The sequence below is a fragment of the Pleurodeles waltl genome, chromosome 12 (assembly GCF_031143425.1).
Source record: "Pleurodeles waltl isolate 20211129_DDA chromosome 12, aPleWal1.hap1.20221129, whole genome shotgun sequence".
NCBI lineage: Eukaryota > Metazoa > Chordata > Amphibia > Caudata > Salamandridae > Pleurodeles > Pleurodeles waltl.
In genome coordinates this window covers 286,997,538-287,019,319 of record NC_090451.1, presented here as the reverse complement: position 1 = coordinate 287,019,319, position 21,782 = coordinate 286,997,538, and the positions used below count along the sequence as shown (strand labels likewise).

Genomic DNA, 21,782 nt, shown 5'->3' with positions numbered 1-21,782 from the left:
TACTGTTGTGTAACTCTATGTCACCATGTTGCATGGAACATCAGGGAGGCAGTTAGAACCTGATGAGGGGAGAACGGATGTTTCCTTGGTCGTGGGTTCAGCTGTGTCATGAATTTTAAAAAATAATACACCTGTTGTTCCTGACTTGGTGGTTTTTCCATCCCGTACTTATTTGTGGAGGAAGGTTCGATCACCCATTACTACAGGTACCCTGGTTTATCTGGATTAATTCAGAAGAAGAGCTTCAACATAGAACCCTAGCCATGAGAATCTGATATAGCTGTTGAACCCAAGCAGTGAAAACACGGTCCAAACTCTGACACAGCCATAGTGGCCCAGAGACACATTTTTCTTTTAAAAAACTGTGAAACTCCTACAAACAAGTTATTAAAACTTGTCAGAAAATTATTTTAAATTAATATCACAATATTGCTTAATTGTTGCAATTGTGTTCGAGACAAGGTGAACATTTGGACAAAAGAGACAACTGCATCGGGAATCAATGTGATTGAGCAGTCAATTAGTCAATATGGCGATAGTTCTTTTTTGCTAATTTGTGAAAAGGTATCTATGAATCATTTTATATTTTTCTGCGATATCAGAAAAGTGCGCTATCATTTCTACCTTGCTATTCAGCAAACGTCAGCCTGCCAATATGTTCATGTCTGTAAAGCTTAGTTTTGTACACTGGGTTCAATTAAGTATTCTGAACTGAGGAATAGTGTCCTTGCGGTCTTTAATTATGACATAATAAATCTGCTTGCAAGAGCACAAAACCTCCAGTGCATGCACTAGAGATGAGTTTGTTCTCTTCTGATTTGAGAGAGTCGAGTTGGACAAGGTGTTAAAAGATATCCATTTAACCATAGTACATTCAATAAAATTGTGAGGCACGTACCGAAAAAGTTCTTTAACGTGTGTGGGTACAATGAATGAAATGTTTTCTCAGAAACATCAACCTATGGTGGGACCCTTGTTGAATAACTGTAAGTGATTGATGGAGGGCTGCATTTTCATTGGTTAAGCTTTACACTTGAAGTGTCACATTATTATTGTGAATTAATAGTTCTTAGATTTGATCCATGGCCTTTTTGGTATTGCAACTTGTCAAGGGCAGGTCTTCTCGGAGGTGTTGTGATGCTCCTGTTTGAATTAAGGTAAGTTTTACTGCCTCTGCAAGCATTTCCATGTTTCAGAGTTTACAGACAACTATTACTATCTCTGAAGCAAACTAACCTTTAGAAGGAGAAAACACTGGAGTCAAGAAAAATCTTCCAAGGACCACATGCCAATAAATGTGGATAAGGTAGAAACAATGAGTAAATGGAACCACGACAAAGAGACATTCCAGAAATGCTGCGAGTTAGCAACACACTGAGCACCAACTGAAGCTCTCCTACATACATTTCAAGAAAAGATTACTGTTGTGACCAGGAAGTAGTTTCTGTCCATCTTTATACTGGCTAAATTCTAGTTAAAATAATAAAATACTGTTGTGCCAAGTAAGATCTAAATAATAATAATAATAATAATAGTAATACATTTTTATTATTAATATTAAGATTATTATTATTAGAATTATCATCATTATGTAAATACAACTAAAAGATTATAACAGAAAAATATTACATTGATGAAACGCATGCAAGGTTACATAGATGTTGCATGTTTACCACAGCACTGAAGCTCCCACACTAACCTAGTTCCACTTTTAGCACAGAAGCAGATGGTTCCTGCTGCTCAGACAAACCATTTGAAGGGAGATCTTCTCCAGCACAGCTGGGCCTGCAGATTCAACTTATGAAAGTAATTTAGGAGACTCTTGTTACTATATCAGTAAGATGAATACTGAGTGTAATCAAAGAACATAAATTGACAGGCCCTATAGATATACTAAATAAATATCCCAAATTAAAATTTGTAGGAAAAAAACTGTTAAAGTTGAAAACATCCGGAAAAGGGTTATATTTTATCAACGCAAATCTAGAGAAGTATATTTTTAGGCAGGATGTTCTCAGAATGATGGTTGGGAATGTGATGCATACTTTTGAGCTTCCTCAAGGGTAGTCGAATAAACATTTGATATAATCACCTTTTAATTTTTTTCATTTTTCAGTTTTAACTATGACCACATCAGTTTTAACCACATCCTAATGCCAAGGTAAGCTTTTACTTTTTGTGACTTTGTTACAAGTGTAAACATTCTCTTTGAGTGAGCATTGTTTTTGGCTTCTGATGCATCACATGTAGCTACAATGCCAGGGAAGTCCTGGACCCTACTGTACACCAGGCCATACTAGGTAGTTTTCTTGTTACCATCTTTAACAAGCAATGTGCCTCCCATCGAAGTTGCCATTGTGTACACATTTCTCCTTAAGGTTTAATTACTGTGGCTGTTTTGCTCTCCACTTAAGCATAGTTATGCTGGGTGAAATTAAGGAGAATAGTTATATTCTTATCTTGCAATGCAGCAGTTATTCCAGTGTAGTTGTCATGCAATATAAGTAGGCTTTCTGGTTTTCAGTTTCTATTTATTGTGAATTCTGATTTTTTTCAATGCCTTGCAATGGTTTAGCAATGTTTACTCTTTTACTCCAGAAGAGATCATAGGGATCATGGTTTTACAGTGCTTACAAATAATTATATTTCCCTCTTTATGTTGGGTATTCCTATTGTCGTTTCTACCTACCTTCTATCCTACTCCTAATTCTCCCTTCTTTCCACCCCCTCCTTGAATTTGCTCTTTCATGTAATGTTGCATTAATTCTCTCACCACCATAACTGCTTCATTTCCCGGCACTCGAACTGCTTATCCCAGCAGTCAAGTCCTACACCATCTCATGAATGTTCATTGAGATTTGATTGCAGCAGATAAAAGACCAATGGTGGGCATTTAACACTCCTTCACGCCTCTCTGTTCTTCAATCAAATGGCTGAATGATTTTCTACTTAAGATATGAATTGTGTGTTGTCAGGTTAAGTCAGGGTCACACTGCCCTGTACTTTGTTTTAAGATACCAAGAAGGCACTTGAATAATATATGTTTTATCACTGTGTGATTTAAACATATACTTGCTCTACCTGGGAGTAGGAGACAAGACTGTTTAGGAACTGATATGCACGCTGTATGGTATAGGTTATTTGTGACCACAAACTGTGGTGCTGTATGAGGTGGCAGCTGAGGTTGTAAAGAAACGTCATGGCCTGCATCATGCCTTGGTTAATTTACCTCTTCAGTTCACATAGTGATCAGCGTTAATTTTAAGTTGTTAGATTATGCCTAAAGGATAATGTATGTATTTAAAAGCCAGCATAAGAATAGCTAAGCATTCATTTGCAGTGTGGAGGCTGTGCAACTGGTGGGTGAGAGTTGCAAAACTCACTTTCTTTGTTGTATGTGCATCATGCACTATTCTCATCCATTTCTCATCTAGGAGGAAAGAGTACAGCTAAATATGTTTCACAGAAATGTGGTCCGAACGGTTGGCACAATGACATTGCCAAGCGTAAAATCTTGTTTTGCCACCATTAATTGCAAGATTCATTTTGACATGGAGGCAGTAGGAATGAACGTTTAACTCGGTGACCATGCGGTTGCATCATGAATGATTTCTACATTTGTGCTCAGCCTCGGAATGGGTTCGTACATACATTTTTGCTGAACTTGCACTGTGCAAAGCATGTTCTATGAATGTTTCTAATTTGTACTGTGTAGGGTGTCAATATAAAAGTAAGAACAGGAGAGTTGAATGCAGCTGTTTATGGGAGGACATTGATTATAGAGCATCCGAGTGCACAGGGATCTATGTTGCCATAATTCTGATAAAGAAAACAAAGCTCCGTCCTACCCTCAGTAAGGAAGTATGACATCCTGTTGGTGCCTTAAATGAGACCCTGCTCACATTTCCTCTGTGAGCCTGCTGTGTACGCCATTGTACATTGCAATGAACAGTAAGCTGAATTCATATGAGGTGAGCCATACTGCCAAAGTGGGAGTGGGAGTGGGAATAGGTCCTGAGCCTAAGGAACTTTGTGTATTTCACAACTGCTTATTAAGTGGCTTGGTCTGAGTGAGTCATAGAGGGAGCACCCTTCAAATAAAAAGGAATGAGCAGCCATTGTACTGCTTTTATACCAGCAAAATCTGGTGTTCCACAGTTTCTACTGAAAAGTGCATATCCGTTTTAGTAGTGTTTTATCAATTATTATTAGTTTTAACTGAAAACCAGAAACACTAGATAAAACTCATGCCATATAGTTGGGATATACCTGCTTACTTTGCTGAACTAGACATTACCACTCTTATTGCTTAAGCTCACCAGACTACCATTTTTAGTCATTTTGTGGCATCTGGGTGACTAGAAAAGGCAGCAAGGCACCATGAGAAAGAGAGAATCTCAGCGGATACAAATTGCCAGTTTGCTCCACTCTAGGGTTTCTAAAGCAAAGTTCAAGGCAACAAAGGAATCTCTCATAAAAGAAGTATTCAGTCTCATAGAGCCCTTATAGACTACAGACTCCTGTTTTGCCCTGCTGAAAGATTCTGATAACCAAAGGGGATAAGTTCCAAAATAGGACTAGGGACTGGGATAAATCACAATATCACTTCAGCTGACTTTCAGAAAAAAATAATTGATTATATTTATTTTTACTTTGTGAAAATGTTAGCTATATATAGTGCAAAAATTGTTTGGTCTTTTACTTTGAGGTGTAAAACGAGGCTGGGCTTTAAACGTAAATTTGACCTTGTGAACACATTGGTCCAGATTCTCAAAGGTTTAGCGTTGGGTTAGTGTTACTTTTGTAACGCTAAACCAACTCAATTTTTTTTCTGGTATTCACAAACCAATGCAAATTGGTATTTGCATTGGTTTGTACGCCAAAGTAATGCAAAGCAGTGCGGAACGTTGCTTTGCAATACTTTGCGTCAAGATGGCGTTACTTGATTGGTACATGGGCGTACCCGTGCTACCACTCATGCTTTTTGACACTCAACCCTATTCTCAAACATCAGTATAAAGGATTTAGCACCAAAAATGAACCCTGCTGAAATTCAGGCGCTAAGCAGAGAAATGTTTTAACTTCTCTGTGCTTTTTCGACTTTACATGTGTGCTGCACTGTACAGCACACACACAAAGTCGTGAAAGCTTTTTCAAGGGTGTAGGCACAGTATTTTGTACCACAAGGATACACTTCCTGTACAAAACCTATGCTAGACTCACGCACACATCATAGCACTATGGCGCTAAAGTGTGTGTGTGGAGCACAGCAGCTGAAATCCGCGCTAGTGAGAGGGAAGGAAAGTATTATATCTATGTGAATATGGTGCTCTCCTGCTCTCTACCTGTTATGCAATGCAGCATTTTTGGCTGCTGCGCTGGGTGACAGGTTTAAGAATATGGGCCCCCATTTCATATACATTATAAACTAATCTAGTGTTTCGATTTTCATGTTGCGACCGATTGCATCTTGGTATAAAAACAATGTTAATAGTTAGTAGATGCACCAACAACTCTAAGCAAATGATCTCTGATATGAATGCAAACACTTATGAAGAAAATCATTCATGATTTGGCAGAGAGGTAAAAGAGGTAACCATGGGCTCTGATGTTCCCCTGTGCCTCATCAAGAAGCTCAAGAGGCTCTGGTTGGCCCCAGAATCCTGGGTATGTTTGATGTGATCGTGCTGCGTGGTAAGATTTAGCTCATGTGCTTTGCAGTGCCCAGTGGCTTAATGCAAGCACAGAAACTGAGCACCATTTCCTCACGGCTAGGTAGTAAAGGAGCTATTTGTGCGGGGCAAAGTGACACTCACCCTCTCATCCCTGGGCCCACTGCATGGTCTGCACTAACGAAAACCATGCCACGTCCATGGTTGGTATCGGAAACCTAATGGCCTCCTCACGACATTCTGAAGTTCCTAGTCATTGTTTTTTACGCCGTTGATGAAATAAGTATTAACTGGTGGCTACTTTAAAAATACTGACCAGCGCAGATGCTGAAAACACTTCCTGCAAGTTAGTACAACACTTCCTTAAATGTGTTTAGGAGGCAGACAAATGTTTCTTTCACAAAGCCATTATAGAATTCTGCAATCAAAAAACAATCCCCTGCACATGCAGGTTACGTCATACAGGATAAACAAGGGCTGAGTCCCCCTCTAGCAGGAACAGACCTTTATCTGGGATGAAGCCGGACGGAATAGCTTCGTTGTAACTTACATTTCTTGTCATTGCTTTCTAATGAGCACCTTTGGATGAGTAAATATGTGAGCCACATGGAACACAGCAGGATATTCAAAAGCTGATTTCTCGGATGCGCACCAATAAGATAGATCGAAATGTGATTTTATTACAAGACCGGAGGCTCCTATTATGCAGTCTTTTCTTGCTTTAATTACGAACAGCAGCCAAGCAAGAACTACAGTATCCAGAAACAAAAGAACTACAAAATGACCTCATAGTGTAGTAACCAATGGGATATCACAATGCACTACTAATATCTTAACTGCGAGCAACAAGTCCTCTTTTCTTGCTGCTCGCAGTCAAGATAAGTACCTACATTACTTGCTCGGTTGTTTATTGTGCTTACTGTTATTACTATTGCATTGTGAAACTTGTGTGTTTAGCGCGCGGTTATTATAAGGGAACGCGCGTCCTTTTTTCTGTCCTTCCGACACAGCGTCTCTCAACGGCCGTCTTCGGCCGTTGAGGACGCGCGCTCGAGCGCGGCGCATTCCTTTCAGCGCACGCGTAGCATTCCTCACATTCTTTGGGCCGGCATACCTTGTCAGCTGATACTCGCGTCGCGTCTTTATTTCCGACCGGGTTTGCTTGCTATTTGAGCATAATTGGCTCACTTTGCCTCGTTTGGCATTCTCAACTCCTGCCCTCGTCTGTCAGTCGACTTCGACTGCATTGAACCGCCTCCCTTGGCTCGGTCCCGCCCCTTCAGACACTCCTTTTTCTTTTTCCTCAAAAAATTAACCCTTCGGTGACCAGTGTGTTTTTTACATTATGGCTGGGGAAGAGGATTCCCAGGTGTTTCAGGAGAGTTTGAAGTCCTTCATAAGGGACTCTGTACAGCAGGCAGTCTCAGTTTCCATGTCTGAGGTTACCAAAAATTTTGAAGCCTCGGTTTCAAAGATGATGTCTTCTTCCAAATTGCCTTGTAATAAGAGCAGGAAACGTGCGACCACTCTCCCAATGACGTCCAAAGGCGTTTCCTCTGGTCCTTCCACCCGAGAGGTCTATAAATCGGGTCCCCCTCCTTCTCCTTTATATATTTCGCAGTTAAGAGACACGGATGACGATGATAATGTTTCCAGCCATGAGGGCGATGTGGACGGATCAGAAGATCCAGTTTCTTATGGGCCTCTGGAGAAAAGGCGTAGAATTTCTCCTCCTGACGGTGGTGACGTACACCTAGTGTCTCACGATTTAGTCGACCATGCTGGTGAACCCTTATTTGATCCCTCCTTCATGGTCCATCCAAATTCAAAGGAGTGGTACCCATCAGAGCATGTGGCGGATTATGTTTCTTTCTTTTTACGTCACCCTCTGGATAAAGCCGCTCGTAATAAACTCAAGTCAGAGTGTCCTCGTCCCTCTCTTCCGGATAATATAACAGCAACTCCGGTAATTGATCCTAACATGCTGATGTTCTTCTCAAAATTTGGCAAGGATCCCAAAAAGGGCGTGGATAGAGCCTGGTCGGGTTGCCAGGACAAGCTTCTTGATTTGGTGGGCCCTCTCACCAGAATTTTTGATTTGGCGGAAGAAGCAAAAATGGATAGTAACCCTATTGATCCGGAGGTCCTTTCAAACTGGGCGCAACGTGCTATTTGTATGCTGGGGAACGCCAACACTCAACTTTCGATTGAAAGGAGGAAGAGTCTGCTTTTAAAGATCGATCCCAAATTAACTTCTCTGGCCTCAAAAGATGAGGGTCCTTTGGCCAAAGGCCTGTTATTTGGAGATTCTTTTATTAAAGATTTGGGCAAATATGTGTCCACCTTTGCCTCTCTGGATAAGGCCCAGCTTTCGATGAAGAAAATTTTTTCGTCTCGGGTTTTTGCCAGGGCCGGCAAAGGCAGGAGTCGCTTTGCCGGCCGCTCCATCAGGAATCAATATTCCAACAGAGACTCCTTCAACCAGCAATCTCAACCTGAATCCTATTCAGGATACAAACCGAAGTTCTATCCCCGTCGTTCAAGAGGCTACCGGTCCAGAGGTTACTCCAGCAGGGGAGACCAAACCTCCGGTAAGTATTTCCGCTTCTGGCCTTCCTCCTGTAGGGGGCAGATTAGCTCTGTGTCTCGATTCATGGCGTTCTCTCACCTCAGATCCCTGGGTGATTCAATCTGTTCAAGGGTACCAGTTAGAATTCTATCAGATGCCAGTTCAGAGTCGCGTCCCTATACCCCTAGTTTTTTCCCAAGAGCAAAACGAGCTTTTGCGCGTCGAAATCCAATCTCTCCTGGCCAAGTGCGCAATAGAGCCTGTTCAATTCGACTCTTCGGGCTTCCTCAGCACCATCTTTCTAGTTCAGAAGAAGAATCACAAATTTCGTCTGGTGTTGAATCTCAAGGCTTTCAACAATTTTATAATCTATCGTCACTTCAAGATGGAGACTATTCTCCATCTCAGGGACATTCTGCTTCACCGAGATTGGCTAATCAGACTGGATCTGCAAGATGCCTATCTCACAGTCCCAATTCATCATTCACACAGGAAGTTTCTTCAATTCCAATGGCAGGACTCTTTTTACCGCTTTCGAGTTCTTCCCTTCGGCCTTTCTTCCGCTCCTTGGTGTTTCACCAAGATTCTCAAACCCGTCGCAGCCTTTCTCCGGTCTCACGGGGTGCGTTTAATTCTCTATTTGGACGACTTCCTTTTGATGGCACAGGACAAAAATCTACTTCTAGATCATCTTCAACTGTGTCTAAACCTCCTTCGCGATTTAGGTTTTCTCATCAATGTGCAAAAGTCGGTTTTAGTTCCGACTCAATCTTTGGAGTTTCTCGGTTTTCGAATAAATACCACTCTATCGGTGTTGCAGCTCCCGCAACACAAGGTTTCATTGATCAAGAAAGAGATTCGCCACTCCCTTTCCCTTCCGCAGATCTCTCTCAGAAATCTGGCACGCCTAGTAGGTCTGTTAGCTTCTTCCATTCAGGCAATCTTCCCAGGTCCTTTACATTATCGAGCCCTGCAACGGCTCAAAATACGTCATCTTCACAAGGGTCTCGCTTATTCGGATCCCTTGGTCTTAGATGCCGAATCCAAAGAAGAGCTTCAGTGGTGGCTAACCCATCTAGATGCCTGGAACGGCAGAACTATCTTCTCTGCCGCCCCAGATCTTGTATTAGAATCCGATGCAAGTCGGACGGGTTGGGGCGCGAGATGTGGTCAGTTCTCGACTGGGGGCGCATCGTCTCTGAAGGAGTCCTTCTTGCACATCAACAGTTTAGAGATGCTTGCAGGTTCCTTTGCCATCCGCACTTTTGCAAAGAACAGGGTAAGTTGCACCATCCTTCTCAGGATGGACAATTTGTCCGCGGTCAGATACATCAATCACCTAGGAGGTACCAGGTCAAAGATACTCTCCTCTCTGGCAAAACATCTTTGGGAATATTGTCTGCCTCGTCGGATTTCAGTCAAGGCGGTTTTCCTGCCAGGCAGATTCAATACAGTAGCGGATTGGTATTCCAGACACCTTCACGATTCCAGCGATTGGCAACTGCACCCTTCAGTGTTCAGTCACCTTTCTTTTGTCTTTGGAGAAATGTCTATAGATCTGTTTGCTTCTCGCCTCAATTCTCACCTTCCTTCATATTTCAGTTGGAGGCCAGATCCACAAGCCCTGGCCACAGATGCCTTTCTTCAGATTTGGCCGACTTCCCTTCTATATGCTTTTCCCCCTTTCCTTCTCATCCCCAGAGTCCTCGCTCAGGTGCGCAGGCAACGGTCTATTCTGGTGATTGTAACTCCTTTCTGGCAGACCCAACCGTGGTATCCGACTCTATTAGAGCTGGCGATCGCTCCGCCTCTTTGGCTGCCCCAATTTCCCGATCTCCTCTTGAATCCTCAGGGCCATCAACATCAGTTGATTCTCGACGGATCCCTGTTCCTCGTAGCTTGGAAAGTTTCGGGTCGTCCTGGGGAGTCCCAGGAATTTCGGAGGACGCTGTTAAATTTATCCAGCAGGCCAGAGCCCCGGGAACTTCCAGGGCCTATAAGTCAGCTTGGTCCCTTTGGTGCAGCTGGTGCCTGGACAGGAATTCAGATCCCTTTTCAGCGAATGTAGTATTAATTATACATTTTTTGGCTTCTTTGGCTTCTCAAGGTAAGGCTTATCGCACTATTAATTTGTATAGATCTGCCATTTCTGCGGAACATCAAAGAGTTGATGGTAGGCCAGTTGGAGAGCATCCCCTGGTCTGTCAATTGTTAAAGGGAGTAAGATACGTTAATACACCGTCTCCTAAATATAATGTTATGTGGGATGTTACTCTGGTGTTGCGTTTTCTTACCTCGTGGCCTGATAATGAATTATTATCTCTCAAACAGCTTTCGGCTAAGTTAACCATCCTTTTATGTTTAGTTTCTATCAAGCGGATCTCAGATGTTAGAGCACTGGATGTTACTTCCTTTTTCTTTTCTCCCCTTGGTGTTTCGTTTCAGATCAAAAAACGTACGAAAACTAACTTGTCTAGTATTAATTATCCATATTTTCCCTCTCAACCCAATATATGTGTTGCAAATTGCTTAAAAACTTATGTAACCCGTACTGCAGATTTGAGATCATCCTCTTCATCCCAACTACTTATTTCCTTTCAGAAACCTCACCTTCCTGTGTCTTCCCCTACCCTGGCTCGTTGGGTTAAATGGGTTATGTCCCTTGCTGGCATTGATATTAGTGCCTTTGGTGCCCATTCGGCCAGGGGGGCTATGGCCTCTCGTGCTTTTTGGGCAGGTTCCTCTTTACAGGATATTCTCAGATCTGCAGACTGGTCGAATGAAAATACGTTTAGAACTTTTTATTGTAAACCGATTTCTCATGTCTCAGATTCTGTGATTGCAATGCTTTGAACATGCATAATAGGAGCCTCCGGTCTTGTAATAAAATTGAGATTTTCCTAGCCTTGGTGTCTGAAAGGCTAGATTTTATTAAAGACACGGAGGCGAATATTATCCCACCACGATTTAACCCGCCCTGTTTCTCTCTTTCAGTACCAACTCCCTCTTCCGGTGTTGGCTCAGGGTGATACACACCAACGTCTCTTACCAAGCTTGGATTTGTGCGACATCGACTATACCCTCCAGTCGTCCTTCGGTCTCCGTCATCTTCGAGATGGTTGCATGGACTTTATGACTTTGGTTTTTATGTTCTATGTGATTGTTTTGGTTACTTCTCCTCTTTAGTTCGCATCAAGAAAAGAGGACTTGTTGCTCGCAGTTAAGATATTAGTAGTGCATTGTGATATCCCATTGGTTACTACACTATGAGGTCATTTTGTAGTTCTTTTGTTTCTGGATACTGTAGTTCTTGCTTGGCTGCTGTTCGTAATTAAAGCAAGAAAAGACTGCATAATATTCGCCTCCGTGTCTTTAATAAAATCTAGCCTTTCAGACACCAAGGCTAGGAAAATCTCAATTTATAAATAAGCATTTCAAACGTAAATGGTAAACACAGCAAGCGCTAACAACTAAATACTGAGTGGGGGGTTCGACCTGCGAGGTAAGAAGTGAATCAGAATGGGGAATACAACCGTGTAACAAAAATGCAAACGATCACATTTCTAGAAGTAGGCATTTTTGTAGATGGTGAACAGTACTTTTGACGAATTTTCAAATGAAGAGTTTCAGCCTATTAAACAAACTGACGAAACTTCATTTCAGAGAAAAGATGAAATGGCAAATACCTTCTCGAAGAAATATGAAGAAAATAATTTTGGTGGAAAACATAAATGTTAATTTTAAAGGACAGAATGACAAAGAGGTAAGAAGGGATAAATAAGAGGGACTTAAGACAGCATTAGGCATGGGTGCGGAATCAGAGACAGTAAGGGATTTGTAAAAAAAAAAAATAGTAAGAGTGGAAAAGGAGTAAGGTGTTTGTAAAACACAGAAATAAAAAGGGACAAAAATTAAGATGTCTGTTAAAAAGAAAGAGTAAAGTGGGAGTGGAAGTAAGGGGTTAGTAAAAAATGAAGTACATCAGGAGGTGGTTTAAGGGGTTTTGTTAAAAATAGAGTAAATTTGGATTGGGAGTTAGGGAGTTGTAAAAAATAAAGAAAACTGGAGAGAAGCAAGAGGGAGAGTAAGGGGTGTGAGGTAAAAATGGGGGTGAAGTGGGAGTCATGTATTTGTGAATAAAATTGGGGTACCGCAGGAGAGGGAGTACAGAGTTTTTCTTTTTATTGAAAAAGGTGAGTAAAATGGGAGGCAGTGTATTATAAAGAGCATAAAAGGCAAGGAACAGTCTTTAAATAAAAAGTGAAAAAAGGAACAGAGGTTAAGAGTGGGAATCCTCAAACCTTCCTCAAAATAGACAAAAACAGCTTGTAATAAACTTTTTGTCAAGAAAGGCTTTCATTAGGTTGCGTTTCACAATATTGTGAAACCCAAATACCATTAAAAAAAAATCAAGCTTGGTTTGACAAAAACATTTGTTAGTACCACTTTCACTGCTGTCTACAATGGTTGTATGTGGTTTGGACAAACATTGCTTGTCTGGCTAATCCTGCACACCAAAGAGGAAAGGATGCGCTATGGATTTGTACAGCTGGGGCTTCTATTAGTCAAATGGAAGATTTTTATCAGATGAATGTCCCTCCAGGCCTAGCAGAGAAGAGCCACGGGAGTCTGAACAGATGAGTACTTGGAGGAAGATTGCCCTGAGTGAGTGGACATGCTGCCAGTGCTTAATTTGTAAATAAAAAGGTGCTGGTGCCCAAAGCCCTCTTCTTAAACATGCGGCTGCTGCAATTAAATTTGCTAACACGGAATACTGAGGCAGCGTAATCCTGAAGCCATCTCTTACCTCATCAATCCTTTTAAAACCACTCCCTGCCCCTTCAGCTCACTCTTGCAGCTTTCTACTTTCTCTCTTTGGGACGCTTTCTCGTTTTTCTCTTCCTCCGTCTTTCCCAAGTGAGTCTTTTGCTCGCAGCAAATGCTTGAGGCAGTATACTAAGCGCCGGCTCCCAAAAATAAGTACTGGTACTCAGCACCGGAAACAACAAGCACAAATTAAGCACTGCATGCTGCACAAAATGGTTACACCTGGGAAACCCCCCAGAGAGCAACATCAGCCCAGTACTAGGTCGCGTAAGAGACACAAAACGTAGGACTTGGAGCTCAATGTTGGATCTGAAAGAAGGCTTCCACTATCTAGGCAACTAGCCCTTGGAGGGAGGTGAGGTCAAGGTGGGAGGGTGTTAAGGTATATTATAATGACTAGAATACCGCCTGAAAAAGGGGCAGCATGTGACATGGTGTGAGGGGAGGGAGAAAAGCGGGCCCCGATTTCAGCCTCAATGAACTGTTTTATGTCAGACTGAAAATGTAGACAGAACTGATGTGAATTGTGTAGTATATGCTCTACCATAAAGGCCTGTTGTAATTTCTGCTTGTTACCAGAAGCTTTACATATTTATGCGAAACTGAAAATATAAATCTACAAATAACTTTTGTAGACAGGCTATTTAACCTTTAACAGCATTAATTGTTCTGCAATTGCACTGGGGAACAGTTAAATAATGTGCTCCTTTTATTGTTTACTTCATATAGCATTTGCGGATTTCAAAGAACTAAGTTGTGTGCCTTTGTAGTTCTTTTAAAAAACCTGTTGACAATAATATTGGTAAATTAACAAAGTCCTTGCTGCTGGTATTTGTTTGTGACCTGCAGTCCTGCATTTGTTTGCTGTCCTGCAGAGCTGCTAGAGTCCTGTATCCCTCCCCAGGTCGACTGAGTGCTGTAACATTGACTAATATTAAAGCATTATGAAAGTCAATTAATTTATATAAAAAGGTCATTATCATTTTTCTTTATCGTGTCCTCTCAAAGTACAATTGTTTAACTTCAAATAGGAAAAAATAATCTCAGTCCACTCAATGCTGTTGTTGCATTCTCGCTTTTGACATTATTATCTTACTGTTTTCTTTCTCCTCGTTTCTTAGTGTTCGTTCCTTCTATCTTTTGTTAAAGGTCTGATGATGAAAGATAAGTCTTAGCCCCCTATAAGTAAGTGCGGGTGCTGGTTAATAACAACCGTCCATCAGTACATATTAAGCATATTAAGCACATGTTCTGGTGAGTGCGTTTATGATTGTTTTACCGTTTAATACATGAAGTAGCAAGCTACCGATCTATGAATGTGCTTTGTAAGCAGGTCTGGGGTATGAAAGTGTCAGATAAATACAACAATACACAACAAGCATTTTAGTGTCAACGCTGTGCTGAAGAAATCTTCTGAGCCAAAACCTGATGATGTGGGGGATCTTATCTAGGAAACTGAAGAACATCATAAATGTGTGCTTAATTGCTTTATCAAATGTTATTGTCAGTGCCAGTGGAATTACAAAGCAATGGAGGAGCAAATTACGCAGCAGTTGATCAAATTGGGCATCATCAAAAGACAAATTATGTAGCACATTGAGGCACATTCGGTGGGAGTGATATTTCACTACTTTCTCATTTTGACATACATTAATACTGTTTAAGCAAAATATATATCTCATTGGTAACAGATTAACATTTGAAAGCAGTAGGCACTAAATGGAAGCAGACCAGTTAACCTTTACATAGTGTATGCCACGCCACAGCATCACGTAGGGCACTTTAATGTTTAACTTTTCATTCAACGTAGGCAGCAAATGGCAGATTATTGGCCCGAGCAGAAATATATTTTTTGTGCAGAAGAAATGATCACATAATTCCAGTGTTCCTAACTATTGTTCATCTGTCCTTACTGCTCTCCCAGTGGAGTGAGCTAGCAATCTCCAAATGTGTGTAGGCAACTCCACCGGGATATGACACACTATGTAAATACAGTTATAATTCAAGAAATATTCTATGATCAAAACTGCACAGAAAATTCTTAAAACCAAAATATGACTGTAGGAAAGTACCATCTTGCCTGGCATGTTACCCCCATTTTTCACTGTATATATGTTGTTTTAGTTGTATGTGTCACTGGGACCCTGGTAACCCAGGGCCCCAGTGCTCATAAGTGTGCCTGAATGTGTTACCTGTGTAGTGACTAACTGTCTCACTGAGGCTCTGCTAATCAGAACCTCAGTGGTTATGCTCTATCATTTCTTTCCAAATTGTCACTGACAGGCTAGTGACCATTTTTACCAATATACATTGGCTTACTGGAACACCCTTATAATTCCCTAGTATATGGTACTGAGGTACCCAGGGTATTGGGGTTCCAGGAGATCCCTATGGGCTGCAGCATTTCTTTTGCCACCCATAGGGAGCTCTGACAATTCTTACACAGGCCTGCCACTGCAGCCTGAGTGAAATAACGTCCACGTTATTTCACAGCCATTTTACACTGCACTTAAGTAACTTATAAGTCACCTATATGTCTAACCTTTACCTGGTAAAGGTTAGGTGCAAAGTTACTTAGTGTGAGGGCACCCTGGCACTAGCCAAGGTGCCCCCACATTGTTCAGAGCCAATTCCCTGAACTTTGTGAGTGCGGGGACACCATTACACGCGTGCACTACATATAGGTCACTACCTATATGTAGCTTCACAATGGTAACTCCGAATATGGCCATGTAACATGTCTATGATCATGGAATTGCCCCCTCTATGCCATCCTGGCATAGTTGGCACAATCCCATGATCCCAGTGGTCTGTAACACAGACCCTGGTACTGCCAAACTGCCCTTCCTGGGGTTTCTCTGCAGCTGCTGCTGCTGCCAACCCCTCAGACAGGCATCTGCCCTCCTGGGGTCCAGCCAGGCCTGGCCCAGGATGGCAGAACAAAGAACTTCCTCTGAGAGAGGGTGTGACACCCTCTCCCTTTGGAAAATGGTGTGAAGGCAGGGGAGGAGTAGCCTCCCCCAGCCTCTGGAAATGCTTTCTTGGGCACAGATGTGCCCAATTCTGCATAAGCCAGTCTACACCGGTTCAGGGACCCCTTAGCCCCTGCTCTGGCGCGAAACTGGACAAAGGAAAGGGGAGTGACCACTCCCCTGACCTGCACCTCCCCTGGGAGGTGTCCAGAGCTCCTCCAGTGTGCTCCAGACCTCTGCCATCTTGGAAACAGAGGTGCTGCTGGCACACTGGACTGCTCTGAGTGGCCAGTGCCACCAGGTGACGTCAGAGACTCCTGCTGATAGGCTCCTTCAGGTGTTAGTAGCCTATCCTCTCTCCTAGGTAGCCAAACCCTCTTTTCTGGCTATTTAGGGTCTCTGTCTCTGGGGAAACTTTAGATAACGAATGCAAGAGCTCATCCGAGTTCCTCTGCATCTCCCTCTTCACCTTCTGATAAGGAATCGACTGCTGACCGCGCTGGAAGCCTGCAAACCTGCAACATAGTAGCAAAGACGACTACTGCAACTCTGTAACGCTGATCCTGCCGCCTTCTCGACTGTTTTCCTGCTTGTGCATGCTGTGGGGGTAGCCTGCCTCCTCTCTGCACCAGAAGCTCCGAAGAAATCTCCCGTGGGTTGACGGAATCTTCCCCCTGCAACCGCAGGCACCAAAAAGCTGCATCACCGGTCCCTTGGGTCTCCTCTCAGCACGACGAGCGAGGTCCCTTGAATCCAGCGACTCTGTCCAAGTGACCCCCACAGTCCAGTGACTCTTCAGCCCAAGTTTGGTGGAGGTAAGTCCTTGCCTCACCTCGCTGGGCTGCATTGCTGGGAACCGCGACTTTGCAGCTACTCCGGCCCCTGTGCACTTCCGGCGGAAATCCTTTGTGCACAGCCAAGCCTGGGTCCACGGCACTCTAACCTGCATTGCACGACTTTCTAAGTTGGTCTCCGGCGACTCCTTTGTGCAACTTCGGCGAGCACCGTTTCACACATCCTCGTAGTGCCTGTTTCTGGCACTTCTCCGGGTGCTACCTGCTTCAGTGAGGGCTCTTTGTCTTGCTCGACACCCCCTCTCTCTTCATGTCCAATTTGCGACCTCCTGGTCCCTCCTGGGCCCCAGCAGCGTCCAAAAACGCCAAATGCACGATTTGCAACTAGCAAGGCTTGTTGGCATCCTTCCGGCAGGAAAACACTTCTGCACGACTCTCCAAGGCGAGAGGGATCCGTCCACCAAAGGGGAAGTCTCTAGCCCTTTTCGTTCCTGCAGAAACCTCAGCTTCTTCTGTCCAGTCGAAGCTTCTTTGCACCCGCAGCTGGCATTTCCTGGGCATCTGCCCATCTCCGACTTGCTTATGACTTTTGGACTTGGTCCCCTTGTTCCACAGGTACCCTAGATTGGAAATCCACAGTGGTTGCATTGCTGGTTTGTGTCTTTCCTGCATTATTCCTCTAACACGACTTCTTTGTCCTTAGGGGAACTTTAGTGCACTTTGCACTCACTTTTCAGGGTCTTGGGGAGGGTTATTTTTCTAACTCTCACTATTTTCTAATAGTCCCAGCGACCCTCTACAAGGTCACATAGGTTTGGGGTCCATTCGTGGTTCGCATTCCACTTTTGGAGTATATGGTTTGTGTTGCCCCTATCCCTATGTTTCCCCATTGCATCCTATTGTAACTATACATTGTTTGCACTGTTTTCTAAGACTATACTGCATATTTTTGCTATTGTGTATATATATCTTGTGTATATTTCCTATCCTCTCACTGAGGGTACACTCTAAGATACTTTGGCATATTGTCATAAAAATAAAGTACCTTTATTTTTAGTATAACTGTGTATTGTGTTTTCTTATGATATTGTGCATATGACACTAAGTGGTACTGTAGTAGCTTCACACGTCTCCTAGTTCAGCCTAAGCTGCTCTGCTAAGCTACCATTATCTATCAGCCTAAGCTGCTAGACACCCTATACACTAATAAGGGATAACTGGGCCTGGTGCAAGGTGCAAGTACCCCTTGGTACCCACTACAAACCAGTCCAGCCTCCTACAATGACATTACTACATTACTTAATAAAGGTTCTGGTAAATGTCTTCCCAATTTATTTATCCAGTGTTATTGTTCATAATTCAGAGCTTGCAATTTACAATTGATATTAGTACTGGTGTAGCCAATAGCTCTAGCATTCACAAGCTTTTGTTAGAACCTATTCATTCAGAGGAGGAAAGGGTGATTTATTGATTCATTGCTGTGTTTCAGAAATTAATCTTCTCTTGAGTAATTTATTTTGACCTGGAGAAATTCATAGTGAATATTCCTTTTGAGATTGTCTGGTTGAAAGCTGTTGGCTTGCAGTATAGAGTTAGTTGCTTTGAATGTCAGGTTTTTTATGCATGGATAGTATGTCTGGATAAGCAAAGGTCAGCATCACCTACACTTTTCATGTTCAAGTCAGGCAGCCAGGCACCGTACATGAGCTAAATAAGCAGGCATCTGACTGCTTGAGCTGAACTTGGGTAGACTATTTCACAACTCTGTAGGTATTACCTCCTCAGCACAGCAATGACCTGCAAGCCATCCCCCTCATGATGAAGTTGGCACGTCACTGATAGACTCAAACCTGGGTGCTTCAGTTTTAAGCTGTGAAGTTGCTAGAGCCAACTGTCTATCAGTGACACTATGCCACAGAGTGTGATGGGGTCGGTAAGTCTCACTGACCCCATCCTACTCTGGTGAGTAAGGGAAGGTCCTCCTCTAGTTGGTTGACGCTTGGCAAGATCAGCCAATGACAGCAGGTGCCAGTCTATTCACCTATCTCAAGCAACCACTGAGGTGTAACTCCTGTCACTCAATGTCACTGCTTTTTCAAATTTCGAGTTCATGTATGAATGTATATGTTTTTTTGTGACTGTGCTGTGAATGGGGGGATGTATGTGCTTGAGACTGGTGGGTGTATGCTTGCAAGCTTGTGAATGGATGGGTGTAAGTAAATGTGCATGTGGATGAGTGTATGTGTGTGGATGCTAAGGCAAATTACTGGCAGCCATGGTACAGACATGTAACCAAGTAAAAATGCCATCGATCACAGAGCAAGAGAGCAAACTGTTCAGGTGGGCTGACTCGTCACATCTGATCTACGTTCATATGAGCAAACGGGGTTTTACATAGCAAAGTGTGTGTTTCTAAGTATATGTCTACAGACAGCTGCACATAATCTGACAACTTTTTTTTAAAGTGAAATGAGAATTAACCAGATTCTAATAAATTCTAACTCATAGTGCCGGCATTGCAAACCAAAACAGTTGTGCGTGCTGATAGCAAAAGTTCAAAATTAAGTTTGAATTTCTAAAATTAAGCCGAATATTCAGATCAACACATTGCCGTACCCACCCAGCTGTGGTGGTTTTAAAGTGAGCACAACAAAAATCAGGTTGTTGAAAACAATACTTTCACATACTTGCAACATTATCTAAAATATCATAACACTTCAATTTGGTAACATAATTTTAAATCGCTAACATATGATAAAAAGCATTACGAGAGGAAAGCAAGTTATATTGGTGAATTAGAGAAATATTACTTATGTGCTAAGGAAATGAATGTAAAATGTACTTACTGCAATGACTCGGCGAAAAGCACGTGCATGACATCCGAGCCAGACAGTTCACGACTCAGTTATTTTGACCACATGATGATTTGTAACTCCTTTTAAAGCCTCAAACCTCAACAGAGCGGAAACTGCAAAACCCTTCTATCATGTTTCAAGGGGCGGGTCTCTTTTTTATGAACAGCGGGTCTCTTATCTCCCCTTACAAGACGACGTCCGCCCACATACTCATTAAGAGTTTGCGGATGCATGCTCTGGCCACAGCAGAACACAGCAAATGTGTTGGAATAGAGAACAGACTGTTACTGGGCATTGTGCGATTTGACGCTGACAAAGTTGTGTGGCGTGCGTGTAGCTTTACGGAATGTAAATGTCTTAGGGTGTTCCAGTGGCTGACACTTGGCTAGTAGTGAGTGTTCCAGCGGGTCAGTTGGTCTTGATATTGGCATCATGGGACATCCTCATTTCTGTAGTATGTACAAGAAATCCTGTTTCCTGAGCCCAGATGACTTTATGGTGGTGGCGTAAAGAAACTGGATCTCTGGACAACCTCCCCAATCCATTCCAACCCCCCTACCCTGCATACAGCACTGAGGGGGTGGTCCCCTCCTACTCACTATGTACAGGTGCTGTCCTGAGGCGACCCCCGGAGCGCGGGGGCTTTTGTTACACCACTCGTTATTATTACAAGTCACAACCAGGTCTGCTCAGGTTAATTTCAAGTATTCTGCATTTCTCTTGTTTCTACTATTCCCCTTCACCATCCTCAAGAAGATGAAGTGGATCTTGTGAACACTGAATTTTTACTGATATTCATTAATTCTGATTGTAAAATCTGCATAGAAAATGAATTAATATAGAAAATAATGCACGACTCAGAAAATGTGTTTACTTGAGTGCCCGCTAGTAATCACGAAGTGTCCTTGTTAATTGCTCATTAAAATGAAATGATGTGCTCATGTTTAGATTAATGTAGCAGTCTGTTATTACTTATTATATATTTGCTTTATTAAATTGTAGGCATTAGGTTAGCAAGGTCTTGGGCCTAGTTGCACAGCCTCATGTTAGGTTGCACTGTTTAAATAATCCACATAAAATGGCTGTTAAGAGAAATTAATACTTGCATTGTTTCACTGAGCTGACCAAACGTTAGTAGATGATTTCTTTTCCCATGAGAACTGCTTGCTAATATATGCTGTATTAGTTATTGTTACATTGTAAAGTTCTGTGTGTGTGAAAGCGATGTTCCCAGGAGCTAAGAATGGATGCACTGACTGAAGGACAGAGAGATACAAAATTGTTATCTGGCGAGCCCGATGATGCGAACAGGAGAAGAGGAGCCACTCATTGACATGTGAAAGACAGTTTAGTTATATCTTAGATTTGAAATACTACTTTAATTGGACTAAGTGTAAACAAACGATTCTTTGACCAATAGCAACGTGGAAAGAGTTTTAGATGATTTTAACGTAGCCGGACTGCACAGAGAGAAGTGCGCCATTCTGATTATTCTCATCTTCGAGACGTATTCCTGTTTTCTTTCACCACTGATGAGGTGTACTCGCTTTGATTCTCCTACTTAGATAATTCTGTCTTTAACCTTATTGCTTAAACTTTTGATGCTGAATGCTGATCCTTAGACTTTGCTTTTGTAAATCGTTTGGATAGTTAGAGTCCCCAGATTCTGAACCATTCCTTTTCATGGTCCCAAGCTGATGCTGACCGAACCGATGTCCAATTGACGAAGACAGTCCCAGCTTGCTGATCCATACTGAGGAGAGGTATGTGACAGGGTGGCACAATGAGGACAGATAGCCAGTGGTCAGATGCGTTGGTAAGTTTCTTTATTTGTTATGAAATAATGCTGAACAAAAGTTTGTTTGTCCTCTGTGGTTGGTTGACGGTCCTTCTGAGACTCTCTTCTTCGTCTCCTCTTTTAGGGCTCCCGGAAGGCACATGCGGGAAAAGAGTGAAAAAGGCACAGGTAAGTGAATTGTTCTCCGTTTAGTTCCCTTTCTTCCCCCACTTTTGTTTCGCCTAACCGTGATCCTGTCTTCTTTTCGGTGCTTCAGATTCTTGTACTCGCTGCCTCCTTTCTTCTCCTTTTCATT

At 42.5% G+C, this 21,782-nt stretch overlaps 1 protein-coding gene across 4 annotated transcripts in view; it reads right to left on the bottom strand.

Moving 5' to 3' along the window:
• LOC138267357 (dipeptidase 2-like) overlaps window positions 1-21,782 on the bottom strand; it is a 527,669-nt gene that overhangs the window by 174,286 nt on the left and 331,601 nt on the right. The window contains exon 1 of one of the 4 annotated variants that reach the window (XM_069216258.1): window positions 19,681-19,777. The exons of the other annotated variants lie outside the window; for them this stretch is intronic. The gene's annotated coding sequence lies outside the window, so the exon portion shown is untranslated. Of the gene's footprint in view, window positions 1-19,680; window positions 19,778-21,782 lie in introns of those variants that run through there. 4 annotated transcript variants of the gene reach the window in all.